Genomic DNA, 6,069 nt, shown 5'->3' with positions numbered 1-6,069 from the left:
TATTGGGTTACTTAATTAATCAAGGGCCTTTTTAATTTAAAGGCATCGTTTAATTTGTGCGCTTTGGCTGTGAATCTGCTTTACGTTGTGGTATATTATACCTAAATCGACAATTATTTTAATTGGCACATGACAATGCCGGCTCGATTGTGGTCACTTGGTAATGATATCGTCTTCCAAGATCAACACTGCTTTCGTCGGAGCACCCAACACGCTAACGTATGTCGGACGCTGTTTGCCATGCACTTTAGCTGACGTTCTCCTTCCGGTCACATGCGTATACGGCTCTCATCGGGCTCTCTGTTTCTTCCGGTCACCTGTGTGCGGCTCTCATCGGGCCCGCTGTTTCATGTCAGAGGCAGAAAGAGGATATCGGTGTAACGCTATATCAACGCTTTAAAATGCCAATAAAATGCAGCAATGTACTAGGTAATATTTTCTTATCCGCTCAATAAGAAGGAAGTGGGATTGGGTAACTAGTAAAAAGATTGTAGTATCTCATCACGTAGGTAGGTATCTATGTTTAGTTCACAGCAGGAAATGCTATATTTGATATAGGCGGTCTTACGTCGGCCACCACAGTTGCTCTCCCGGTGTGAACTGAGCTGCGGCCAAATGTTGGTTGGTGCGCTCCCGGTGCGAACTGAGATGCGGCCAAATGTTGGTTGGTGCGCTCCCGATGTGAACTGAGGTGCGGCCAAATGTTGGTTGGTGCGCTCCCGGTGTGAACTGAGATGCGGCCAAATGTTGGTTAGCCGAGATTGTGGTGTTTTATCTACGACTTATCTATGGGATGGCAATGACAATCATTGTTTTATAATGTTGTAATGTGGTCATCAGAGATGACGGCATCCATTAAAATGCATCAAGTCTCCAATAAACTTAGCTTCTGGGAGCAAAAGGGTCTGGGCCTTTTTACATACAACAGCCGCTTCTTTCACGCGGCAACGTTCAACGGCTAAAAATGTTGAGATAAAGGTACCTACTGCCTCCCCTGGGCCCTGGTCGCATATTGTTCATGTATACATATAACAAACAGTGTAAGCATAGTACAGACAATCTATAGTACGGACAAGCATATAGGTAGAACAGAGCAAGCAGTCTTCGAAAATATCAAAAGGCAATTACATAAAGTTAGTTACATAGACTAATTCGTTTAGTGCTTGCTGAATGTAAGGCATTTAAATCGTTTAATTGTTTTTGAATGATCTCCTTACAAAATTATACTTTTCATTCATGTATTTTCATTCATGTATTTTTGTTTTAGATACATGAATGAAAAGTATAATTTTGTAAGGAGGTCATTCAAAAACAATTAAACGATTACATAGACTAAGTTTAACTAACTTTATGAATTTTTCTGCTTAACCTTATGTAATTATCTTTTAATATATTCGTAGACTACTTGCTCTGTTACTATAATACTATCATAGTGTAATAAATACACGGACGTATAATTAAACGTATAATTAATTAGTTATAGTTTATTTATACGTCCGTGAATAAATAACAAGTGAAGACACTTCGATTATTTTGTGTAATGCGTTTTCTTCTGCCGGAAGTGCTCTCTCAGAAAATCAACGATATCTGATGACGATTGATGACGTTTTCGTCATTGTAGTGCAAAAGTTTCATCCCTGTAGTGAAAACTTCTAATCCAAGAAACTACTATCCAAGCTTGTAGTTATATAAGTGTTGGTTTAAACAGCTAATTCACTTATATTTACGACAAAACACTGAAAATGAATCATTTTACACGCAACTTGAAATGAAATACCACTTACACATAATGAGAAGACCAAAAACCTATTTTTACTACATATCTTTACAAGCTAAGAATGTCTTCTTTATGCCAGAATGGGTATAGCGTATGAACACTGGACAGGCCCTAATGCATACACAGCTCGCAATACCTAAGAATTTATGCTCTTTTATCAGGCATATCGTTCGGAAGCTGTGTAAATGCCGACGCAGTGTTAAAATGGGCCAAACAGCTATTCATCAACTGGGCATTTCACCGGGCTGAAAAGCATCGATGTCCCCTGATTTTGCATATTATAATGCATTCAATAGGAACAATGAACATGCGATGACTCTCATTCATTTCGCGCAATAAAAAGCATAGGTTCTCAAGTCAAAATGAAAGAAAAGACCGATCAAAATAACTCGTATAATACAGACTTTGTTAAAATACCCTACACTTTTAGGAGCCGGTGGTCTTATGATGTCCTCTGTTTTTGAATATTTTCATACCGGTTCTGTCACATTGCATTCAGTAAGCGACCATACATGCAATAAAACAGTGGGTTCTCGAGAGTAACATTACGGAATAGAGTGAATGCTGATACGATGTTCAGCATGTTGGAGCGCACTTAGATCGAGTAGGACTTTCATCGGGCTGTGGCACATCGATGCCCTCTGATTTTGAATATTTTCACGCATTTTATAAGAAAATGCGATTATTTTCTTTAATTAAAAGCAATAAAAAACATGGGTTCTCGAGTCTATGTCCATAAAAGGTCCAATCAAAATGGGTCATGTTTTAGGGACGTTGTCAAAATACCCTACACTTTTTGGAGCCGGTGGTCTTAAGATGACCTCTGTTTTTGAATATTTTCATACCGGTTCTGTCACATTGCATTCAGTAAGCGACCATATACATGCAATAAAAACAGTGGGTTCTCGAGAGTAACGTTACGGAGTAGAGTGAATGCTGATACAATGTTCAGCATGTTGGAGCGCACTTAGATCGAGTAGGACTTTCATCGGGCTGTGGCACATCGATGCCCTCTGATTTTGAATATTTTCACGCATTTTATAAGAAAATGAGATTATTTTCTTTCATTAAATGCAATAAAAAACATGGGTTCTCGAGTCTATGTCCATCAAAGGTCCGATCAAAATGGGTCATGTTTTAGGGACGTTGTCAAAATACCCTACACTTTTAGGAGCCGGTGGTCTTATGATGTCCTCTGTTTTTGAATATTTGCATACCGGATCTGTCACATTGCATTCAGTAAGCGACCATACATGCAATAAAACAGTGGGTTCTCGAGAGTAACGTTACGGAATAGAGTGAATGCTGATACGATGTTCAGCATGTTGGAGCGCACTTAGATCGAGTAGGACTTTCATCGGGCTGTGGCACATCGATGCCCTCTGATTTTGAATATTTTCACGCATTTTATAAGAAAATAAGATTATTTTCTTTCATTAAATGCAAGAAAAAACATGGGTTCTCGAGTCTATGTCCATAAAAGGTCCGATCAAAATGGGTCATGTTTTAGGGACGTTGTCAAAATACCCTACACATTTAGGAGCCGGTGGTCTTAAGATGTCCTCTGTTTTTGAATATTTTCATACCGGTTCTGTCACATTGCATTCAGTAAGCGGCCATACATGCAATAAAAACAGTGGGTTCTCGAGAGTAACGTTACGGAGTAGAGTGAATGCTGATACGATGTTCAGCATGTTGGAGCGCACTTAGATCGAGTAGGACTTTCATCGGGCTGTGGCACATCGATGCCCTCTGATTTTGAATATTTTCACGCATTTTATAAGAAAAGGCGATTATTTTCTTTCATTAAATGCAATAAAAAACATGGGTTCTTTATAAGAAAAGGCGATTATTTTCTTTCATTAAATGCAATAAAAAACATGGGTTCTCGAGTCTATGTCCATCAAAGGTCCGATCAAAATGGGTCATGTTTTAGGGACGTTGTCAAAATACCCTACACTTTTAGGAGCCGGTGGTCTTATGATGTCCTCTGTTTTTGAATAATTTCATACCGGTTCTGTCACATTGCATTCAGTAAGCGACCATACATGCAATAAAAACAGTGGGTTCTCGAGAGTAACGTTACGGAATAGAGTGAATGCTGATACGATGTTCAGCATGTTGGAGCGCACTTAGATCGAGTAGGACTTTCATCGGGCTGTGGCACATCGATGCCTTCTGATTTTGAATATTTTCACGCATTTTATAAGAAAATGAGATTATTTTCTTTCATAAATGCAATAAAAAAAAACATGGGTTCTCGAGTCTATGTCAATCAAAGGTCCGATCAAAATGGGTCATGTTTTAGGGACGTTGTCAAAATACCCTACACTTTTAGGAGCCGGTGGTCTTATGATGTCCTCTGTTTTTGAATATTTTCATACCGGTTCTGTCACATTGCATTCAGTAAGCGACCATACATGCAATAAAAACAGTGGGTTCTCGAGAGTAACGTTACGGAATAGAGTGAATGCTGATACGATGTTCAGCATGTTGGAGCGCACTTAGATCGAGTAGGACTTTCATCGGGCTGTGGCACATCGATGCCCTCTGATTTTGAATATTTTCACGCATTTTATAAGAAAATAAGATTGTTTTCTTTCATTAAATGCAATAAAAAACATGGGTTCTCGAGTCTATGTCAACCAAAGGTCCGATCAAAATGGGTCATGTTTTAGGGACGTTGTCAAAATATCCTACACTTTTAGGAGCCGGTGGTCTTATGTGTCCTCTGTTTTTGAATATTTTCATACCGGTTCTGTCACATTGCATTCAGTAAGCGACCATACATGCAATAAAAACAGTGGGTTCTCGAGAGTAACGTTACGGAATAGAGTGAATGCTGATACGATGTTCAGCATGTTGGAGCGCAGTTAGATCGAGTAGGACTTTCATCAGGCTGTGGCACATCGATGCCCTCTAATTTTGTGTGCACCAAGGCATTCTGTAAGAAACTGTGATTATTTACCTTCATTTAGTGGAATAAAAAAACGTGGGGTTTCATGTCTAAGTCAATTAAAAAATACATCATGACGGGGCATGGAAGACGATGATGTAGGCTAAGGATAGCGTGCAATGATTTAGGAAGTGACGTTTTATGACGTTTTATTACGTCATACTGCAGCGTAAGTAGCTACATAACCCACTCCCAGCTGAAGAAAAGTTGTTACATGAGTTTGCATTATAAATTGGTGAAGTGTCTTCACTTGTTATTTATTACACTATGCTACTATCTTGGTTCATATTTAACCCATGGGCTCGGGTAACGATTTAACATAGCAAAGTGAAATCACGCTACCACCGGCGCCCTGAGCGATACAGATGCAATCCAGTGACTTTCCTTTAAGTGTCTGCACTGTTGGCCAATGATATCAGTTAACCTGTCGTTATATAATGAATAAAATAATGACTCACTCGTCGAGGCATCTGCACGCTTCTTCGCAATAATGCTGTTTGTTGTGCACGCTGGTTTTGAGTTTTGACGCCCGCCTGGGTGTGCGTCATGGGTGGGTTGGACTATTCGCGGTGTGTCAGTTTTGACACCTGACATGTGTGTCATGGGCTCGTGCCGCGCGGATGTTCGGAATGTGTGTCCGCATCTGAATGGTCCTCATGGCGATCCCAGGTCAGCGCCAGGGCTGGTGTCGTCGGTGGACAGCTCAGTTAAGCATGTTTGGCACCGGTATAACTTGTCAAAATATATCGATTCGTTTAGATGAGTTAGTTTGTTTTATTCTTACGACCCATCTCACGTTCAAATCAGTGTTGTATGATAGCCTGTTTACAGGTGGGAATGCAGCTCTCCAATTCGTCGGGTGAAGTAGAGCACGGCTGACTAGATGCTACTGTCAGACTTCGGTGGCTGTTAGAATTTCGTCCAAACACACCTGTTCATTGTGGAAGGCTCTGTACCAATACAGCGTAACCTCGCCCGTATGTCGGCTGTCAGATATGATAGCGCTGTCTACTGTCCACTGTCCAATGTTCTACATGAGTCTCTGTGGCTGTCAAACGTGACTGTAATGGCTGAGGATTCTGCTGCTGGATTCTGACAATCGTGCGCGCTGCAGGCTGCCGTCCGTATGCGCCGGTCGGAGACCGTCCGTCTGGTATGGCTGCGCTGGCTGACCGTGCGTACGTCTGTGTGCCATTGTCCATGTGACCGTATGCCGGGCGGGGCCAGCCGTCGGGCGGGGGTCGACTATGCTATCTGACTGAGCTAGCCGACAGTGTGTGTGTCTGTGTGCCGCAGGAGGGGCGGCTGCCGTCCGTATGTCGGGAGGGGATCAGCT

The sequence above is a fragment of the Amphibalanus amphitrite genome, unplaced genomic scaffold, assembly GCF_019059575.1.
Source record: "Amphibalanus amphitrite isolate SeventyFive unplaced genomic scaffold, NRLGWU_Aamphi_draft 001078F_arrow, whole genome shotgun sequence".
Classification (NCBI taxonomy): Eukaryota; Metazoa; Arthropoda; class Thecostraca; order Balanomorpha; family Balanidae; genus Amphibalanus; species Amphibalanus amphitrite.
The sequence above is the reverse complement of the archived record's forward strand: the minus strand, read 5'-3'. Positions refer to the sequence as shown.